At 41.8% G+C, this 23,555-nt stretch overlaps 1 protein-coding gene across 1 annotated transcript in view; it reads right to left on the minus strand.

Moving 5' to 3' along the window:
• PDE4D (phosphodiesterase 4D) overlaps nt 1–23,555 on the minus strand; it is an 896,187-nt gene that overhangs the window by 643,962 nt on the left and 228,670 nt on the right. The gene's annotated exons all lie outside the window — the stretch shown is intronic.

Raw genomic sequence — 23,555 nt, forward strand, 5'->3', positions numbered from 1 at the left:
TATTAAAATGTACATATGAAAAACATATTAAAATAACAATTAGGCTCTGGGAATTATCTCTGCCATTTCTACTTGTATTAGGACAGTTCATTGGGGTCTTAATGTATTTGTTAACTTACTACTTTCACATAATGTTTATAGAGATTAGGGGAAACTATGTACTTAATGGAAAATATAAATGCGTGCTTGATTGTAGTGGGTTGGGGGAGGAAAGTAAAAAAACAAATGGAAAGAAGAAAAAAGGAACAAAGAAACAATGAACAGAGAAACAAGAAAGAACAAAGAAAATACTTGATAAAAGCAATTTGAGACAAAATAAAGAAAATCTGGTGAATAGCTTTTTAAAGATCTAAAACAATTTCAAAGTCAAAAAGGAAAGAGAGATAGAAAAAAGAGGAAGACTCTAGAACCAGAACAAAATGGAGCTCGAAAATACTGGCACCAATATGTAAAACTATCCATCTAAAATTAAAACTTCCAGATGTATGTTATAGAAAACATTTTTCTTTTTCAGTTTTATAAAGACCTAAGGATCCTCAGAATAATCAGACTCCAAAGATAATCAAGAAGAAACATGGGGTATAAAAGAGATTTTTTTCCTTTGGTCATGTTTTTGATGTGTTTCAATGATCTAGGGGGCAGTGGGTGAACTCTTCTTTTAATGATGTAGCCATGCCTCAAAAAGAGTCTGGGGAGCCTCTTCCAGTTTATCTCTAGAGTCTGTTAATGTTATTTTTATACATTTGGTCTTTCATTTGAGGCTGACTCTGATCACTAGTCTTCAAGCTGGAGGACCTTTGGATTGGTAAATACTGGCAAAGCTCAGCAAGAGTCAGTCCTTTTAAGAGCAAACTAATGTCAGCTAATCCATCCTGTATCCTGCTCTACAACACTGGTAGGGAGTCCAAGGAACAGAGCCGTATGAAGGTTGTGTTACGGCTCATGAACTCAAGTAGATGCAGCGCTGAGTACCACTGTGGGGTAAAAGCAAGTTATGCCTATAAACGGGTTGGCAGATAGGCTCCATTTCAAGTGCCAGCTGTGATTCATTCCCAGTGCCTGTCTGGAGCACTTCTTTGGGAAAGAGTGCTAGGCTAAGTCTCAGGTTAGAGGGAAAAAATACTGAAATAAATGTGTTTATAATGTGGGAGTAGAGAGTCACACATATCTGACGCATACAGTCACCCTTGATATAAAGATATATTTGACACCCCTGATATAAACAGCGTCTAGAGAGATTTGGTTGTTCATGGAGTGGCCCTAAAGCAGCTGCAGCAAGAAATTAAACAGATAGTCACAGAAAGACATTACACACGTATATACATCCATACACACACACACCAACAGTGGGCAAAAGTAGGCTTACAGTTGGTCATATGGAAAATAATAAATAATTCATAAACAGGAACACAAGAATAAACTGTTTCACATACAACTGTAAACCCACTTTTGTCTACCCCTGTATCACACACACACACGTAAAGTAATTTTAACAGGAGATGGAGGTTATAGTCCCAGGAAAATGTTATTTTGGAGAACAGCACACACGAGACTATATAATTTTTTGCTTCATTAAAAAAATCAGGTTCTTTATTGAATAATCAACTGTTGGTAGATTGGGTTTTTCTACATTAAAAGAATAACTTAGGGAAAAATTCATCTTTAGATATACCCAATTATGTAAATTACTTAACATTTACACAATTATGTGGATTGCTTCCTCACTCTCTCCGCAATTAATTAGCTTTGACGCCAGCTGCGAGGGGGGCTGGCGCCCTCCTGGCACAGCACAGCTGTTTCTCCCCCCACATTCCACCAGCACCACCCTCCAGTTGCTCAGGGATCCCACAAAGAAAGAAAGGAGCTCTCTCTGCAAGAACTGTTGAGGTTCTGGTTAACCACAAAAACGAATGGCCTCGTTTTAATGCACATCTCATTGAAAAAGGATCCCAAATCATCAGTCACACGTATAAACATTTTGTCAGTGCCTACGGTAAGACATTTTAAAGCCCTTCACAAAATCGCTCTTATAATCTAATTAGACAAATATCCCTTAATGGCTTGATTTTTGACTATTCTATTTAAGTAGTTTTAAAATTTGTTATTTGCATTTTTCTTATTAATTAAAAAGTAACAGTATAAAAAGCCAATAAACTCGGTGTCACGTGCACCTAATAGATGAATGTATGATTAGAATTCAACCTCTCTCTTTAAAATACTCTGGAAAGGTGATTTTTATTTTTAATTTAAAAGCATATTTAGTGTTTATTTCTTTTTAAAATCCTGAGGTAAGAGGACATACATCTGAAATGCTTAGTGTCCCACTGTCACTGAGAGCTAATTCGTATTTAGTTACCTGACAAGTATTCCTCTTACAAAAACAGCCAGCTTTAGCAAAAACATCTATATTAGACTCAACATGAAGCTTGTTCATGTTGGCAAGAAGTACACAAAAGAGAACTGACAGATCTTTTCTATATTTGAATTCAAAAGATAGCACCTTTTCACCTGTAATTGGACCAAAAAAGGAACCCAGGAGAGAGGGGCTTTCCTGCTGGTGCTCCAGCACATGCTTTGTTGGGCACCTCACCCCTTACTTAGAGCAGTGCCCACTGGGGTGTGACAGGTTTAAAACTTCTTGCGCTTTATGTAACTTCTGTGTTACTTATAAATCCAAAACAGAGAAACATAAAACTCAGAAAATGAAAGGTTTGAGAAGGAGGCTTAGATTTTCAAAATTAGCAATTTATAAAAAGCCCAGGATTCAAGCACAGAAAAATAAATCCATTACAAACTGATCTTTCCATCATCAGCCAATAAAGCATTGTCTGCATTTTTAAATATATATAATGTATATGTGCAGGGTGGGCAAAAGTAAGTTTATAGTTATAATGCAAATAAATAATACTATAATTAATAAACAATAATACAACAATAAACTGTGTCGCATACTCACAACTATAACCCTACATATATATGTACACATATATATGTGTACATAAAGGCTCCATATTCTCTGAGTTTATACTTTGAAAATGAAAGTGAAATCTTAAGAAGCAATATAAGAAATCACATGATCATATAAATAGATGCAGAAAAAGCATTTGATAAAATCTAGCACCCATTTATGATAAAAACTCTCAACATAATAAAGGCCACATATGACAAACCCACAGCCAATATCATACTTGATGGGCAAAAACTAAAAACATTTCCCTTAAGATCGGGAATAAGGCAGGGATGTCTGCTTTCACCACTCTTATTCAACATAGTACTGGAGGTCCTAGCCACAGCAATCAGGCAAGAATAAGAAATAAAAGAAATCCAACTGGAAAGGAAGATTAAAACTGTCATTATTTGCAGATGACATGATACTGTATATTGACAACCCTAAAGTTTCCGCAAAAAAACTACTAGAACTGATAAATGAATTCAGTAAAGAAGCAGGATACAAAATAAATATCCAGAAGCCAGTTGCATTTATATATACCAATGATTAACTATCAGAAAGGGAAACTAAGAAAATAATACTGTTTAGAATTGCATAAAAAAATAACTAGGAATAAACTTAACCAGGAATGTAAAAGACCTGTACTCGGAAAATTATACTAACAAACAAAACAGAAACAGACTCATAAATACTGAGAATTGTCTGACAGCTGTTACAGGGGAGTGCCGTTGGGGGACTGAGTGAAAAGGTTAAGAGATTAAGAAAAAAATTTGACACAGACAAGACTATGGTGATCACCAGAGGAAAAGTGGGGTGGGGGGAGGTAGATAGGATAAAGTGGGGATAAATGGTGATGGATGGAGACTTGACTTAGTGTGGTGAACACAATATAATATACAGACGATGTATTATAGAATTGTACACCTGAAACCTATATACTTTTATTAACCAATGTCACCTCAATAAATTCATTTTTTAAAAAGAAAACACAAGTTACCTAGTAGTTAGTCTCCTGGGAAAAAGTGATCCCAGTAGAGCTGACGCAGTGCAGCGAACTGCAAAGTAGACCACATTAAAAAAATGGGCCTAGATTATGAAGCCTTTTGAATCTGTAACATCAGTCAGTGCAGGAAAGTGTACAAGTGAGACAAACAAGAGATTGATGAGAAATAGAAACGTGGGCAGAGCAAAATGACACCGATGGCAGCCATTCATAGAGAAAGACAGATGGACCTTCATTTAAACTTAAGTAAACATTGAGGCAGCTCAGAGAATGATGGTAGCCTATCTATTTTAGCGATTTTATTGCTAGAAAAGACCATTGGTCTGGCAGGAAAAAGTATGGGATCCAAAGATCAACTGACATTAAGAAGTTTCAGGACAAAGCCTGAAGTCAGCTCCGGCCATCCAGGGCTATTGCTCAAGCAGAAATTCCCAGACTTTCCTAGACCCAAGGCGTATGCTTTAGTGCCTGGTGAAGATCGCCTGTGCTTGATTCTGCCAGACTGCCAGCTCGCTTGATTCTGAGTTCCATGTGGAAACCCACCCAGGCACAGTGTGTGCTTCTTGAAAAGATGTTGGGATCATGGAGAAAAGAAATTTGAAAATGAGTCATGATTGAAATGGTCTTTTAATGAAGCTATTTTATGACACCGGGATGCAAGAATCAAAAGCCTCTTAAAATGTCAGCAGCTTCAGTCCCCTTTCTCTAGGTTTATATGCTGCCTGAAGCAACAATGGCCATTCTTTTCAGTCACAAATCCCCATTGCTTCTACAGAATATATGTATACTATATATCTAATTCATTAATCTATATATAATTAATGAAATTTTCAACAACTTAACAATAATTCCTAAAATTAAGGTATTTACAAAAAAACACACCACTTGAAATATCAAAGCCTAAACGTTCATGTAAATACGACTTCTTATCTCATTTTTAAAGTTTGGTAGTTTGCATTACTGTGAATGAAATATCTATTGGCTATCAAGGGACTTCTGTTACCTACTAACATTGAAAAAATATTACCTGCTCTTTGGCTCTATTTTTTAATTTCTAAAATGAGAAAGACTGATGAGTAATTTTGGTTGAGGAACTCTTAATTCCAAGTAAATCTGACCAGAACCCCAACATATAGAAGAGATGAAAACGGGTCCATTCTGATTGAAGCCGAGGTGGGGTCCTGAAGGAAAGTTAGAATGAGGCTGATCGCCTGGAGGGGTCAGGGGAGGTCTTGACAAGTAGAAGGGAAGGCTCAGTGAGAAGCAGCTTACACTAAAAAATAGAGGTGGCAACTGGAGAGGGGGCCTTGGACCAGCGGTTGCAAGTGGAGCAGTTTTGCAGTTGACAGCTATGGCAAGGGCGAGTGCGCGGCCGCTGTGGGGGAGAGGAGGGACTTCTTGTGAAGGGCGCGGGAAGCTCAGGTGATGTGGGGTAATGAACGGGTTGGCCTTCAGAATTAATGAAGGTGGGAAGGGAGACTGACGTGGAAGATTCCCGAAAGGCTGTGAATGGCAGCACCGGGAGGGAGAAAGGGCGGCCCACTCAGCATCAGCCGCCCAGGAGGAGCGGGAAGAGCAATGCGGCGGTGACCAGGGAGGGGAAAGAGGAGCCGCCTCCCCCTGCAGCCCTGGGCGGGGGCCGGCGAGGGAGCAGCAGCCACTGCGGGGGCCTCGAGGGCGAGGGGGGTTTAAAGTCAGTGCCTGGGAAGCCACTGGGCACACAGAGGTTTGCCGATTTCAGAGCAGACCTTTCCTCTGGCACGCTGACCAGTGGTGGTGCTTCTCTCTCGGGCATTGCCCAGTATCAGGTTGGAGGTTTATGGTCGGTTCAGGGTTCAGGCTCCACTGTTCAGAAGCCTTGGCTCCTACAGCCAGGGTGTTGGTGATGGTGGTGGTGGTGGTGGTGTGTGTGTGGTGGGATGTGTGTGTGGTGTGTGTATGTTGTGTGTGTGTGTGTGTGTGTGTGATATGTGTGGTATGTGTGGTGTGCGTGGTGTTGGTGTGGTGTGTGTGTGTGAGTGTGTGGTGGACAGAGGTGTAGAAGAGAAGCTCGGAAGCAGTCTTCTGAAATAATCACTTGAAGGATTACAAACAAGGTTTACATATAGATATTGAATACTGCATATGATAAATATAGACAATATGATTTTCCCCTTTTATGTGTCAATTGATATGCCACGTCAATAATTTCAGCCAAGAGAGACAGACAACAGAGCCCTAAGGGAGCAGATCTGCAACAATTTTATATCAGCTTTTAACTAATAAGAAACCAGTAAATGTTTATAATTGGAGAGGAAAAAACATCAAAGTTTTTCATGACGAAGTTCTGCATCAAAATGAGCTGGAAACTGTGCTACAGAATGAAACACTCATAATACCAAATTGTATTTCTCTGAAATAATCAAATACACATTCAGTCTCCCTCTCTGGATAAACAAATACACATTTCTGTGTAAACAAATCCACCTACTACAAAAGGAACCAAGAAAACAACAAAACTATGCCATAAATACCAGAAAATGATGACTGTACTGAACACCTATTGTACTTACTTTGCTTTATTACCCAAAGCTAATGTTCTCCCACCTCCATTTTCCATCTTATCCACAAAAAGCATGAGGCACTGTGGGAAGGGAGCATGTTTTGCTGAATGCTATTACAGAATATTACCGGCTGGGCAGTATTGACATTCTTACATGCATAAATTGATGATAATAGCTGCACCAGGATAACCACATTAGCGAAAATTTAAAAACCAGACCATTGTACAGGGAACTATTTGAAATGGAATGATTATATTTTAATGTGACATCTGATCGTGCAAAGTTGTAAATGGCATTCAGAGGCTATGTAGAGTAGCAAGGTGGATCAGGGCGCCAACCTGTGAAACATCCTTTGTAAACTCCAAATTCAAAGGCTACATACTCATTTGCCATGCTTCATGCTCTTTGATCACACCCTCTGAGCAAAGAAAGTGTTGACTGAGCAGTTCCCCAGTGAGGCTCATGGAAATCAAATACATTTGTGAACTGTAAATACGTTTTCATAGGTTAATAGTCACTAATAGCTTGTAATTAATGAACAGCCTGTTAGGTAAATAGGCCACTTTGAAATTTCAGAAGTGAAATATATAAAGGGGATGGTATATATCTCAAATATCTAAAGGGGGTAGAGTCTTTGGGCGATTTTTTTGCAACTTTTACCATCTATCATCTCAAAAGTCTTGTCCAGTTGTCCCTTTCCACATTCCCATTAAAACTCGCTTTCAGGAAAGGATTTAAACATACAAATATACAACCATATAGTCCTTGCATGTCAAATGTCACAAGTAGCCTTATACCAGGAGGCAAAGCAATGCAACTGAGTAGAAGGAAGAGGTAGAGGTTTGGGGACAAAGGTCATAGGGGTTGTGCTGACTTAGGCTTGAGTCCTTGTTTTGCTATTTCTTGGACACATGTTCTGAAGAAATAACTCAGTCTTCCTGATATTTAATTTGCTCTTCTGTACAATGAAGGTAATCATTTCAAGGGCAGCACTAACGTCTGTGGGGACTTTGTATGTATTAGAAAAGGCCTTCCCTCTGGATTAGCAAGAGGAGTGTGGCCTGGACATGAGTCCTATTCTTGCCCTCAGCCTAATGCATCTATTCGGTGCACAAACAGTATGTGTACATGACAGTTACACAGTTGGGCTGTTTTTTGGTGTGTTTTTTCCAGTGTAAAATTTTTATATTTAGAATTAGCCAGCTGGACTCAGTTTAGATGATCCTAATTTGTTGGCAACATCCACAGCATCATAGTCAGGAGCCAGCAGAACATATGTCTTCTCTCCATCAGGCCTGATCTGGTGTTGACCTTGGCCACGTCAATGTCATAGAGCGTCTTCACAGCGTGCTTGATCTGGTGCTCATTGGCCTTGACGTCCACACTGAACACAGCGTATTGTTGTCTTCTGTCATCTTCATGGCTGGCTCAGTAGTCAGGGGACTTTGATGATGGCATAGTGGTCAAGCTGGTTTCTCCTGGGGGCGCTCTTCCGAGGATACTTAGGATGCCTTTGCAGCCTCAGTGTCTTCGGCCTTCGGAGGGTGGGTGACGTGCAGATCTTTTTTTTATGGCTGTGGACCCTTTCAGCTCTGCTTTCTTTGCCTTCACAGCCTTTGCTTTGGCTTTGGCTTTGGCTTTGGCTTTGGCTTTGGGAGGGGCAGGGGCTTCCTTCTTTGCTAGGGTCAGGGGGGCTGTCTTGATGACTAAAGGAAATAGCATTCGTGAACGTGGCTCATCCCAGGCCTGTAGCCCAGTCATTCTAACATTTTCAAAGCCACTTTCTTATAGCCCTCCCAGCTTGTATTTCATCATCGCACACATGTGAATGAACACCTGCACACACCCCTGCACTGAATAAGTTAGATAAAATAATAAATGTATATTCATAACTAATTAGTAGATAATAATAAACTTACTTGAAATACTGAGACTCTGTGGGGCAAGTCATTTCCAACTAAAATCATCAGGATAATTTTGCATGTATTTGATGTGGGCAAGTCCAGAGCACGCAGATGGAGTCTTGCCTCATGTGCTTAAGAGTAAATTTGGTAGAAAGTTACATGAGGAACAAATAGCACAGTGGCTTGTTTACCACTGTGTCAGTAAACAGAAGGAGAAGCAATAAATTAATGTTATGGATTTAATAGGCCGGATCCCCATCCCAGGAATTGTCTGTCTGTCCTAGCTTTGCTCAGGGTGTAATAAACGCTGGGGCAAAACACTGATCTTCGCGGAGAAAAGCGACTCATCCATTGCCCCGCCTCTGGACAGGGCGCTGTGGGCTGCTCAGGGCCCCCCAGTACTCGTCTCATTCCCGACTCCTTGCCCCGGGCGTGGTGCAGGTCGGCGGCCAACGGCGCTGCCGTGAGAGGACCGAGCCGCAAACCCACCTGCACCCTTTGAACCACGCACCCGCAGCGTACACGTGCTGCTTCCTAGGGAACGTGAACACGTGTACTTTAAAGCATACTACAAAGGACAAAATAAAGTAATTTTAGCCAGCTGCCAGGAAAGCAAACACAAACACACCCACACACATACAACAATGACTAGTTCAGTGCAATGGGGACTTCAAGGATTTCAAAATAAAATTCACAAAGTTTAGTGTATTGAAGATTTTTACAGCTCTAGGAAGTTTGAAGCAGCTGAAAAGAATGATAAGACTGATCTAAAATCATACCCACTCCTATAATCTGTACCCTACTGAACCCTGAGGGAACAATATAGAGAAATTCTCTTGGCGCTGCACAGGGTGAAAATTGTCCTGTATGTCATTTTTCTTCCTCCCAGCAAGCTCCTCAAGACTACTATTAATATTTTTAAAATGTAATACCCTATGGCATGTAATTCAGATGTAAAAATAAAGCATTTTTAATGACAAGAAAAATAGGAGGTTGAGAAACGATGGCACTCGTGTCACAGCATTTGCATTGGGACTCCATTTCCATACCGTAAGTGGGGACCTACTGTCTCAGCTCGCTCCGTCAGTCTCCTGTCAACCACATGACCAGCTGCACTCAGAGTCTGGAGAGAGAACCTTGGTAAAGCTGATGCTGCAGTGGGGAGCGATGTCACCGTGCCTTCTCCTCACTCCACTTGTGGGGCTAAAACCTTGCATTTCAAATAAGAGGGTTCCAGGAGAGGACTACTCCTCTAAAACATACTCGCACTATTGTTTCCTCTGCTCATTTGCTTGGATAATTGGCTTTGCTGAATTGAAACGCTGGAGTCCCAAGGAGCAACCCTTTGTTGAAAGCTTTAGCAAACGTATTAGAAACATTTAAATTGCAAACTCTTCCCCCTTCCCAAGTATGACAGTCCCTCTCTTTTCTTGTTGTGGGGCCTTGATTCACTCATCAGAGCCATTCTGTTCCTTCAGCATCTCACCTAGGACTTTGCAGATTTTTACTTTATGTCCACTCCTGTCCCATCTGACCATGGCAAAGGGGAAGGGGAGAGATAGCATTGTGCGGATGGAGAGAAGGGCGCGGCCTGGTCTCTGGATCTCAAGAGCTGGCCAGTTCTCCAGGGGTGTGTATTAGCTCAGCAGGCAACCGCTAACTTGTTCAGCACAAAATGTTCCATCTTGTGCTGCATTCGTGTTTTCTGAACAACTGAAGGGTTTTGTTTTTAACTAAAATTTCAGAAACCGCATAACTAACACTCCCCATAGGATCTGATAATAATGCTGGGTCTTTGAATAACTTTTGATATTCAAAATATGTAGAAAGAAGTTTGACATTAAAAGTCACCTAGTTATGAAATTTCATTTGTCCCTAGTGCCTTGTAATCCTGCAAATTAAAAGGGATTCTTTTTCATTGCAAAGGAGACAAACAGCATGCTTTTTTTTAACACAAAGAGTTCCTTAGTCCACTGGCTTCTAAATATACACAGTTCATCAGCCATCTTCAGGTAGCAGTCACAGGAGGGGTTTAGGTGTCACCAAAATAAATCGTTTTTCTCCCCAGTTCTGGGCTGTCTTTCCCCATCACCCTCTGCTGAGAGGCTCTACCCGCACAGGAGAGGCAGTGTTGGCAGCAAGAACACCCTGCAGCAATGCCATGGGCACGGAGCCAGTGACCACCTTCCTCAGGGGGCTGGCCACAGAGGCAGATTGCTTATCACTTACATAAAGGTCAGTGGTGATTATCTGCTGGAGCCTGTTTGGGAGCCTTGTGGTAAAGAGCTCCTGCTCAGAGTAAGACAGAATCTGGCTTTGAAATCTGTTTTGCCACTAACTTTAGAGTGTGTTATTCTAGAAAGAAATCTAGAAATGGAAAACAGGGAGGAAAACAGCAGCCGTCACCTAGGGCTGCTACAGTGTTGAAACTGTTGTACCGATAAAGCTAGATCCCGACTCCCTGCGTCGTATCCCACCACTGCCACTTTCCGTTGTGTGATCATGAGCAGGTCACTTAACTCTGCCTTAGATTCCTCATCCATAAAACAATATAATATAAAATTAAAGGAAGGGAGGACGAGCAATACCTCTTGGGGCTATTGTGAAGATTACAAGTTAATATGTATAAATGTTTAGAACAGTGCCTCACACACAGTCGGATGTGTTAGTCACCGCCATCATCATCATCATCACTGTCATTACCGCCATCATCACAGGCATTGTTATAACACTTCCCACATTAGTTATTACCTATGAAACTGTTCTAAATGAAAGCCCTCATCTCTGATATTATTGTTCATGCTTATCTGTATCTTCTAAGTTTTCCTTAATAAATATGTATTTCTTTGGAGTGAGAAAAATAAAAGTTATAATTACAAAATACTGGTTTAAATTATTTTTGTGCTAAGAAATAAATACAAAGAGATATGAGAAATATCTCTCCTATCAAGGATATGAATATGTGGAAGGGAGTCAGAGCATATTATGAACAGGTTAAAAGGCAGAGTGTAAACAGAGAGCTGGTTTTAAGTCTTAACTATGCCTTTGACTTTGCCCTGCATCTACCTTGAAGTCACACTCAGTATTTTGTCCCCCCCCCCATGCCCCAGAGAGAGAAAGAGAAAGAGAGAGGGTCACCCCAAATAGGATGAATGACTAGGTTTTGCTGTGTTTTGTGTTGATATGGGAAGAAGAGGGGCATTGGACAGATCCAGGACCAAATTCCCATTGTACATCCCAATGTCTCTTTAGTTCCTCTCTCACTCAGAGGCACGTTGGCTCTCTCATCTATCTTCCCCCACACAGACTCTCAAGGATTCATCTAAGGTCTGTCTATAATCTCTATTATTTCTCTTCTTCCACTAAGAAGGCATTCCAAGAAGCAATCAGGAGTGTCCTCTCTGTCAGCCTCACACTCCTCAGAAGGGCCAGGCAGATGTGGCAAAGAAAGACTTTCAACATGATTTCTAGCTTTGTGATATTTGGCAATTAAATTACTCTTTCCAGGCATAACTTCTTTACTTTTCAAAAAAACTGAGCTATAACTTACACATAGTGAATGCACATATCCTAAATGTATAGATTGATCAATTTTGACAAATATATACATGGGTATAAGCCATACCCCCAACAGGACAGAGAACATATCCATCAATCTAGAAATTTCCTGTGTGGGTCCTGGTTTAATATGCAAAATGAGTATTGGACAGTAATCCTAACTAGTTAGAAGGTTCTCATGAGACCCAAATGAATAGGCTTCCCAAAAGCACCTTGCTGTCCACTTATTTTAAAATGCATCAATGAATAAATACTAAATTAGCAGTCAGGAGTTTCTGTAGTTGAGGAAAGAGACAGCCAGGAACAAGGGATCAGACAGGTAAAGGAATTTTAGATGAAAAGCAGCAAGGATTCAAAGTGGAGTCGGGAAGGTGCACATCATATTCCTGCACAACTATCTGCTCCCTCTGAAACGCCTGCAGTACTGGGGTCATACCACCTATTTTCTGCCTCTAATTGCTTTATGTGTTGACATTTTATTTCCCAACTGGACTCTAAGCTCCTTGCAAGAGAGATATATCCCATGCACCTAAGTCTTTAATCTACCACCTGGAATGTCTGCTCCATTGGGGCTGGGGTGTGTGATGTCTCTTTTGTTCATGAGGAATCCAAGTGCTGAGAATGTGCCTGTTACGTGGTAGGTACTCGGAACATTTGCTGAGTGATGAGTGAATCTCCCTCTGCACTCGGTAGGATGCTGAGCACGTATTATGTGCTTTAACTCAGTATCTAAATAATTGAGTATTTTACATTAATTATGAAATCCTTCCAGAATATCCACCCCACCCCCAAATAAACATTTGATGAGTTTAAAAAACACACAACACCAGCTTTTGCACTCAGGGACATATTAGCAGATTCTAGAGTTTCCATGTAGTTGTCACAAGAGCAGAGAGAGCACCATAGCTCCTTACAAATGAAAATACACCAGCCTTTTGAAAAATAAAAATAACTAACAAAATGAACTCATTATGTATACTATACATTATCCATGGTTTATCAGTAATGCGCATTGCTCATTGACATTTTTTGCTTGCTATGATTCAGTTAATTCTATTACTTTGCTGTGACTATTGCTGCTCAGTAATAGTGACAATTTATTAACCTTAAAAGGTAGTTGTATATCACTTACTTTAATTAGAATGTTAGATTCATAATATTTTACAGTTGAAAGAAATCTTACTCCACATCTAGACATCTACGAGCTTTTTTTTAAGTATCGAAAGTTTTGTTTTTTAATTAGGATCTTACAAAAACTCAGTGTATAAAGGGAAACAAGTAAACTTGTTCTGGTTGACATTGGGGAAGGAGAGCAGGAGAGTCCAGATCCCGCCTGCTGACCCTCCCTTTCACCACTCTCCAAGGCGCTCCTCGCTGCAGCAGAACGCATAAATCATGCAGGACACAATTTGAATTACACCCCACCAGAAGTAGCCCCTTATTTAACACAGAAGAAATGACACTCAAATAGGGTAAGAGACCTGCCAAATATCACTCAGCTGGGCAGTAGTGGAGCCAGGTGAGATTCCTGACCTGCAACCCAGGGCGTTTCTGCCACGCTGTCCTGCCCCCTGAGCCAAGGTCATCACTGACAGTTGCCGTTCTCACCCGAATCCTTCCAGACATGTTCCCACCTCCAGGGGTGTCTACTTCCCTCTTACAAAGCTGGCACCGAACCCTCTTTCTAGCTGCCCTTGGTTTTCGAATCCAGTTTTTAGGGAATGTCAGGTTACCGGGCTGTTTAACAATTTCTTTCCATGACCCCTATGCTGCTTCCTGAAACTTCTGCCATGAAAGTAGTTAGTTAGCACTTAGAGAAGGTTCTGGTAACTTGTTAGTACCAATAAAGTGCCTTTCACCTCAACACCCACTGTCTACAGGGCAATTTTCATGGCTGACAGACGTAGGCAAACAGTCACATATGTCGTCCATTTATAAAGTGGCTTCATTTAAAGCCCTATGACTTCCAAATGGTTCCTTTACAAATGGGTATCTAGACTTTTTATTATTATACATTTGCACAGGCACAATATTCATTCTTTATTGACGTCCTGCTTATTTTTATCTGGTTTTAATGCTGGCTGTGAAGGTCATCATAAAACTGTCTTCCAGAATACCCATGACAGGGAGGGGAGGGATGAAACAGACCCGCCGCCATATGGGAGAGGACAGGCCTCAGGCCCCCCACTGCCCGGGCGACTGCGCAGCAGATGCAGCTCGCAGGGGGACACCGAGGCAGTGCGGGGAGGGGGCTCCGGCCACCTCAGAGAACGCCTGTGCTTTAAGGGAGCGCTCAGCTCTGAGGCTTCACTTCCACTGTCCAGAGAAAAACCCTTAGCTGCTGGAGGGAAGGCAATTAGGGCCCCTGGAAGGTGGAAAACCAACATTTAATTGGCTCAAACTAAGTGAAGTGCCAACAACTCCCTTTCTCCCCCAGCTCCTGCCTGGTTGGAGTTATCAAATTTTTAATCTTTTTTTGGGGGGGGTGTTAGATTTAATTTTATTCTTATCATTCAATTTCCTCTGGGAGGAAAGCTCTCAAGAAAAGCATTTTCAGGACCATCCAGATGATCTCCTTTCAATGACTGACTGCATTCAAATATGTAATTTAGGCTCCCCAAGCTGGGTTGCTTTTGACTATGTATTATTTTTCATACAGTGAAAATGTGATGTGAATCATTTTAATAACTCCTTGCATCACATCCACCTACTCCATCTATTGTGCAAGTAACACCCAGGCATGTGAGCAACACGTGTCAAAGAGCGTCCAGGAAATCACAGTGCGGACCAGAGGCATAACACGGCTTCCAAGAAAAGTCTGGTAACTGGCCCATAATCATGCATTAATAGAAATGCAGTGCTCACTTAAGAAGTTATAAAATTGACTGTTTCAGTCAGACTCTGTGCAGCTGTGGGTTCAGTTTTGTGCAGACACATTTTAAAATCATATTGAGCTCTGGCCAGGTGGCTCAGCTGACTGCAGCATCGTGCCATGTACCAGAGGGTTGCTGGTCTGATTCCCAGTTGGGGCACATACCTAGGGGCACATGCAGGAGGTAGTAGATCAATGTTTCTCTCTCCTCCCCCCCTGTATGTCCTCTAGTGAAGATTAAAAAAAAAAAAAAAAAGATAACTTTGAAATAAAGTCATTTAGAATATGGTCTGAATCCTTGCTTGGACTTTACCAGGTTCATCTCCCAAACTCTCCTGCTCTACCACTTTGTTCCTAAGTAAGGCCTGGCTCATTGGACCCAGGACATGTCACTTACAACTACTCCTACTTCAAAACTCTCCCTCTTCCATGCAGGTTATTTCTCCTCATTCAGGGTTGGAGACACTTCTCTGACCACTAAATCCAAAAGGACATGAACACACACACACACACACACACACACACACACACACACACACACACACACACACACACACACACACACACCCCCTCCCGTGGCTCACTCGCCCATCCCTGTGTGGTTGTCATCGTGGCACTGATCGCTATCTGAAATGATCGTGTGAGGGGGGGCTTACCACCTGCCTCCCTCCTCTACTCCTCTGTAAGCCCCATGCAAGAAAAGGCCTATTTGCTTGTTTCTGCTGTATCACTGTCCCCAGAACCGTGCTGGCACATGGCAGAAACGCCTTAGGTATCTGTTAAATGAATCATAAATAAACGAAGAGAGTAAACCTGGTGTCAGCTGCCCAGGGTGGTGAGAGCACAGAAAGGGGTCATTTGAAAACCTATGGAAGCAAGTGGAGTGTTAGCCTGGGAAAGGGGAGGTTTGGAGAAACCATGATAATTGTCCTAAACAACAGGGGGTCTGCCACACAGAAGAGGAACTGGTGAGTTGGAGGCAGGGAATCTGGGTGTGTATTGTTCAGGCCGAGCATCATGACGAGGAGAGCTCTTCAAAGAGGACTGGCTCCTTCATTAGCTGGGGCTCCCTCTAAATGTGAAGAATCAGGGGGCGACCTGGGCCAACTCTCTGGTGTACAAGCTAATTCCGTGGTGCGCAAGAGAATGTATGGAAATTGGAGGGCGAGAGAATGTTGATTCTAATTTTTCTAAGCAAAAGAAAGATCATTTATTCCAATTTTTCATTCGATACAGAGGAACGTAAGGATAAGACAAGTAACATGGTTTGTGCCAGGGTGTGGTGGACACTGTTGCCTGACAAATCTCACGATTCCCAAACTTACCGGATCGTCCCCATTTCCAAGGGACACTAGGGATACTAACCTAGTTCACTGTCTTCTCCTGCGGCCCGTGACCGCTTGACATGGCTCTAGCCAGCGAGAAAGGAGTAAACGAAGGGATGGGATATTCCAGAGTAGCTTTGCTTTCCTGATGAAGGAGGCAGGAGGGGCTATGGCTGCCTTTCTTCTCCCTCTTAAATTAAAGATGAACGTGATGCCTGGAGCTGCGGGGCCATTTTGTGGCCACAGAAGAAACAAGAACACAGAGAGTCTGGCCCTAAAGTCGTCCTAACCAAGGCCAGCAGCCAACTCTTTCCAAACCTCCTTATTTCTTTAAAGGGCGGGTTGCAGGGCTCTCTTCCAGCCAAAGGCATTTCTAACTGAAATGCAGATATTACAGAAAGTGCTCTAGTTAAGATCAATTTAATCATAATATTTCACTGTGTAATATATATTTATATTTACTTATATAACATATCATGTAATAATATATGAATATTATACTCCCTAATGCCCAGACAGGTGGAGTTTTTAATTATATATAATTATATATAACTCTTAGGAAATGCCTGCTGAGTTCCAGACGCAGTGCTAGGACTTGGGCAGCATGCTGAGGTCCCTGGCTGTACAAGAACCTACTCTTCCAGAAAAGAAAGACTAGTGAAAGCACGCCTGCAATTCGGTGATATAACAGCTACGACGGAGGGGGGCACAGGATGCCGGTGCGACAGAGAAGGCCTGCTTCCAAGGGGCAAGGAGGACAAGGAGTGCATCCCCCAGGAGGAGACAGCTACTCCAAGCCGAGACATAAACGAAGAGAGCAGGTTAAGCAGGGGGAGCGGGCTGAACGGTAGAGAGGTCTGAGGGCAGAAGGAGATTGTGGTGCAGACAGGAGGCCCTGCTCCAGAGCCTGCAGACGGCCACAAGACTAAAACTCTCTGCGGGGGAGAAGGCAGCTGCAGAGAGTTGCAGGGGAGGTGCCGAAGGGGGAGTCTGGAAGGATGAGCAGGAGCCGGGGAAGGAAAGGGTCTTGTTTGCAAAGGTGATCTGTTGAGAATGTATCTGGAACAGGTTCTAAAAAGCTATTTATGTTTCAAAAGTAGGCGAGTGAGCAATCAGATTTGCATTTAAGGAGATCACCCTGGTTGCAAGGTGGAACATACGTTGGTGGGGTGAGGCGCAAAGGTGGTTGGAGACTAGGAGTAGGGAGGTAAGTTAGGAGGCAGAGGTGATGAGAGCACAATTTAAAAGACTATCTGTGATACCCAAACACTTGTGCCTGCACAAAGACCTGCACACAGATGTTTATAGCAGCTTTATTCATAAATGCCCAAACTGGGGTGCAACTAGGATGATGGTCAGTAGCTGCATGGACATGTAGACTGTGATACATCTAGGCGATGAACTATTCGTCGCTGCTAAAGGAAATGAGCTATCAAGTCATGAAAAGACTGGAGGAGCCTTAAATGTATCTTACTTAGTGAACAAAATCAATCTGAAAAGGCTACACATGATACGATTCCAATTATATGGCATTTTATAGAAGGCAAATTTATTGAGACAGCAAAAGGGTCAGTGGCTTCCCGGGTTTAGGGGAAAGAAAGGGATACAGAGGCACTGCATCAAAGATTTTCGTGGCACTGAAACTACTTTGTGTGATACCATAATGGTAGAGCCATGCCATCATACATCTGTCCAAACCCACAGAACGCACAGCACCAAGAGTGAGCCCTGACGTAAACTATGAGCTCTGGGGGAGCAGGACACGCCAGTCAGCGTAGGTTCATCAGCTGTAACCACCTCGGGGGGCGCTGATGGGGAGGCAGACGCTGTGCCCCGGCGGGGGCAGGGGAGCTATGGGAAATCTCAGTACTTTCTGCTCTGTTTTGCTGTGCACCTGAAACTGCTCTATAAAAATAAAATAAGTCGAGGGAGACAAGGAGGGAGATAATGTGTGAGATGCTGAGAAGGCAGAAGTGAAAGAACGGGGGGATGACTGGGTAGAGAGTGCGGGGAGGAGCTGAGGGTGGTGGCCAGGTTTCTGACCTGGGTGACTAGGAGGACGGTGCCACCCTTCCCAAGCCAGGTAACGCGGAAGGTAGTAGGAGCCCGGGGCAAGGCAATCTAGGGAGAGGTGTTATAGGGAATACCGAACCTCCTTAAGACATAAATTTATTACATGTAGAAACTGTTTTCTAGTTCTAAATCTACTGCCCTAGGGAAAAAAAAAAAAAGGAATAAAATGTCAAGTCAAGTGATTTGGTGATTTGGGCATCGAGTGGGAAACTAGGGATTCCTTAGTTGGGATCCTGATCGCCATATATTAATAATTTTCTCTATTTGTACTTTCCTATCTCTTAAATAGAATAGACATTTCCTAGGAGTTTCATAACAATAAGTTTGTATTATGCAAAAAAATATTTAAATTAAAATGGTCCCTGTGGTTAATAATTATAAAAATAAATTCACTTTAATTTCCACCTGCCACAAAATAATCTGCCCCATTATCATATGGTCACAGCTTGTACACACACAAGAATGGCACTAAATGTCAATTAAAGGAATAGTTTTCTTTTTAAGTGTTAAAGTGATTCTTGTCAGGTAGTTTAACACAAGTCTTTTTATCTCAAATTCACATTCCTAAATATAAAGACAGTTTCAGTAGTATCTGTGTTTCATTTCTAAACTTGTGAATTCTGCCTATTTTTCAGTGGTCAAACTAGCATCACAATAATTACTTCTAATTTGTATTCATAAAATGTTCCTAATGGTTTCACTGATCAAATAGTTAACATAATTTCAATTTCTAGAAATCAACATTTATAAACTGCATTCCCCCCAAAGTATTCTTTTTAAATGATTTCTTCTCAATTTTATTCATATTTTACTAAATATATAGAAAAAAGACAAACCTTAAAAAATATAATTTTTTTTTTTTTTTACTTCAGGAAACATATGGTGTAAATGCTTAAGGAAATGTGAGTCATGTTTTTGATGAGGCAACTACTGAAAGATCAGCTCCTTCTGCTACGGTATAAATAGCATGATAAGCCCTATCGAAGGTCAGAAATCTAATTTTAAAATATATATTTTAAGAGTTTTATTTTAGCCATCTTGCAATATATTAGAAATGGGTTCTGTCCAGTGACCAACTGAGTTTCTAGTGCACTCACTGTTCATTTTTTCAAGCAAGAGAGATGAAAAGCCTCATTTCATTATTTTTTGACTCAAAGATCCATGAGCTATTGCAGTGCCAAAAAAGAAACAATCTCCTCTACCCATTCTCTGCCCTCCTCCCCCGAGAAAAATCCTTTCACCTCCCAAACAACTTCTAAAAATACATTTTTATTTTATGTTAACTGCTCTTTTGAAGCTTGTAGATGTTTCTGAAGGATCAGGTTGCCAGTGTTACTTATTTCCAAATTCCCATCTGGCTCTCAAAGGATGCTTCCCTCCTCTTCCCAAATGAACACCTCAGAAAGTTGTAATGGATTTGGCAACATGACATGGGTGATGCCATTTATGAAGCAGCACTTGGCATCTGCACCATCTCTCCCCGACTGTGAGCTTCCTGCCCAGTGTGTGCTTGGTAAGTGGAATGGATTAACCAACTGCCCCAGGAGGGCGGGGGACTGACTGACAGGTGAAGTTCAGGCCATTTGGGTATTCCTTGCAATTGAGCCCTGTGGCAAAAATGGAATTTCACTCCCCTGCTTTCCTGCTCTCAGAATTACAAGGCCTGCCCACTGGGTAGTCATGAGACAAACCTGCAGAGGCCTGGTATGCCCGTCCCCCGTGTCTGAACCTGGACTGGCTTCCAGTGACTGGTCCTCACCTTCCTGTAGCTCATGTGCAGCTAACTCCCGATCTTGCCTTTCTACCTGTCTGGAGCACCAAATTTTTAATTGACTTCGAAGAGAACTGCGCTCAGACACAAATAGGTTTTCAATTAATGATTGCTATAAGAGAAATACATATTTATTGTGGAGAATATTAGAAATAAGGAAAAAGACAAGGAATCTCTAAATCATTCACAATTTCCCACCCAGAAAGAGCTAACATCCATAAATCCCCACCAGACCCATGGCTAACTGATGGGTGTATTTGCTTCTGATCTTTAAAATAGGTATATATGTTTCTAAAAAAATGGGTGCCAAGTAATATAAACACACACCCTGATATTTCACTCTTAATATATTGTTGTAAGTGGTTTTCTATATTTCAATATTTCAAATACCCTTTTTTCTTTCAATACTTTAAAAAATACTTTTAAATAATTTTTTTAAAAGTTTGAATTCCTTTGGAACTTCTTTTTGTAAATTTTATTTTTCAATTACAGTTTACATTCAATATTATTTTGTTTTAGTTTCAGGTGTACAGTGGTTAGATAAATATACTTTACAAAGTGTTCCCCACAGTATTTCCATTATCCACCTTGCACCATACATAGTTATTACAATATTATTGACTAATTCTCTATGCTGTACTTTAGGTCCTAAAAGCAGGTACTTCGCATAGTATTGTATGCACGAGTCATTAAACCCAGCAGTGGCCTCTCTGTTTTCTAAGGATGGAGCCCACTTTTCCTAGCTTGACCTGCACGTTCTGGTCTGGTCACCACTCCAGCCTTATCTTCAGACACTGAAAATTGCCATGCTTTCATTTAGACTCCTTTCATGTATCTGGTTCTTTCTGCTTAAAATATCCTTTCCTGTGGTAGGCGCAGTTTTAAGATGGTCCCCAAGATTTCCATGTCTGCATACACATACCCTACATAATCCCCTTCTCTTAAATGAAGACCTCACCTATGAGCATGAAATACCATTCCCATAATTAGGTTACAGTATTTGGAGAAAGTAAAGGGATTTTTCTGATGAAATTAAGGGTCCTTAATCAGTTTATTTTTGGGTTAATCAAAAGGGTGATTATCTTATGTGGACCTGACTGAATCAGGAGGAAGTTCTTAAAAGAGGAAGCAGGGCCCTTTCTGAAGAGAGACATTCTCCTGCTAGTATTAAAGAAGTCAGCTGCCACGTTGTGGAAAGGGCTGTGAGGGGGAAAGAAACTGCAGGTGGCCTCTAGCACCTGAGAGCAGCCCCCTGCTGACAACCAGCCAAAAGCAGGAACCTCAGTCCTAAAACCAAAAGGAGCTCAATTCTGCCAACAACGTGAAGGAGCTTGAAACAAGATCCCAGGCCCAGAAATGAAGGCACCCTGGTCACCACCTGCCTATAGCTTCACGAGATCCTACACACAGAAGCCAGTTAAGACTGGACCAGACTCCTGACCCAGGAAAACTGTGAGATCGTGAATCTTGTTTATGAGTCACTGAATCTGTGGCAATAAGAAACAAATGTATCCCTTTTTCTCTTCCTTTGGCAACTTCCACTCATCCTTCAGGTCTGAGATTTGAGGTCCCTTCCTTCAAGGAGCCTCCCCTGCCCCTTCTATTTATTGTTCTGACTCCTTTTTGCTTCCCACATCAACAGCAATCACAAGCGGAGTTGAAATTGCTCTCTTTCTCATCTGCATGTCCCTAACGCAATAAGCCAGTCTGATTGCTGATGTTCAGAGAGGCCATGATGTATTTATTTGATGGCCAAAATATATAGGGACATCTGAGGAAAAGCAACACACGTGAACCACATGCAAACTTGAATTTTAACAGATTTACCAACACATGATGTCGTTTGAACCAATATGCATCGATTTGACCATAACGTATAATATTTAACGTATTATCTAAAAATGGACACACATCAAAATGACTCAGAAAAACTCACTGATGCAAATTTCACTGAATAATTCATGCATGCATTTGCTGTGTAGTTACAGAACCTGAATCTATATACAATTTGTTACAGAGCTTTGTTGGTTTTATGTAAAAATCAGTTAGAGTTAATAAAAATTGCATATTTATGGTAATTTCTCATGTATTGATCACCTCTGAAGAAAACAGCTTTTTTCACTGGGTTTCAAAGCCAGGTTAGCAGACAGTATCCCAGAAGCAGTTCTGTGCTGGGGTCATGGAGTGACTCATCTGTGAGATTACAGGAGGTGAACACGCTCTAAATGCTAATTATATCAAGCTGAAATCCTTCCAGTTACTGGGAATAATAGGTATGGGATATTTTAACTCCATCTTAAAGAGAGGGGTTAAAATAATAATGCATCCAAAACAAATATAAAGGGCCAGTGATCCCTGCCTTTTTAGGATGACTGTGAAAGAAAAAACCCTCTTTCTGTTTTATGCAAAAGTGTGCACTTATCTACCTTATCTACTGTCACACCTGATCTAATGCTGGACACTCACTGAAAAAGGTCAGTGTTGATTGGCTTTTGATAAGGACAACATTTTGCATCTTCGGCATTGCTGGACTGGTGAGTTAGGATTATTTCCTAAGGCCCATCAGTTTCCTCTAAGTGGATCTGTCAAGCCAAAGAGCTGTCAGATCCAGAAAGTATTCAGTAATTCTCATGAGAATTATTGAATATTTCCTCCATCCCAGGTTTCCTCCCTCCATCCCAGGTTTCTAAGAATCACCTGGGACGCTTCTCTAGTGTTCAGATGCCCAGGTCCTTCCCCCAGAAGTTCTGATTCCCTTAGGTCTGAGGTGAAGGCCTGCAGATATGTATGAAACAAGCCTCGGAGATATTACAATACAGGTGGTTTAACGCTCACACTTCCAGAATTCTTGAGTAGATCACGAAGATATTTGTCATCATTGCTTCTCAAAGGACTTGCACCAAAGGCCAGAAGGTGTTCGCTTGGTGTTCTCTGCCCTGTATGAAAACAACCCTTTGACGTGTATGGAGGTCCCTTTTTCTGGTAAAATCCCTGATCCAGATGAAGGTAGAAAACTCAGATGCCTTAGGAGTTCAGCGGGGATCCAGAAGCAATCAGGTAAGGAGTCCACGGAAATGGAGAGAGTGAGCACTAAGGCAATGCCACTGCTCAGAGCGCAGCAGTCTTGGCGGGGGGGGGGGGGGGGGGGGGGGGGGGGGGGGACATGAGCCGAGTGCTGCCAGATTGGCTGTTTTCAAGAGAAACAGAAAATCTGATTTTTAGGGAACTTTCTCTGATTTTTTTTTTTAAACATTGGATTTTAAAAATAAAATCCATTATTGGGCTAAGAGGCCCTAGTTTTCAGCCTCTGCCTTCATCCATCAGGAAAGTTCTCCATAATAAACAATTGTGGACGGTGGTGATGACAAGCGAACATGAACAGGAGCTTCGTAGGCAAGAAACAGGAAGGAAAACCCATCCACGGGATGCTCCTCAAGGAAAGACAATTGAGAAGGTGTTGCCTTTTCACCCAGAGCACAGCCTTGTGAGGAGGAGGTGTTTTCTAGTGTCCAGAACATGAGAACTCTCAAAATTGGATTTCTCCTTCCCCCTCCCC

The sequence above is a fragment of the Miniopterus natalensis genome, chromosome 3 (assembly GCF_054644295.1).
Source record: "Miniopterus natalensis isolate mMinNat1 chromosome 3, mMinNat1.hap1, whole genome shotgun sequence".
Classification (NCBI taxonomy): Eukaryota; Metazoa; Chordata; class Mammalia; order Chiroptera; family Miniopteridae; genus Miniopterus; species Miniopterus natalensis.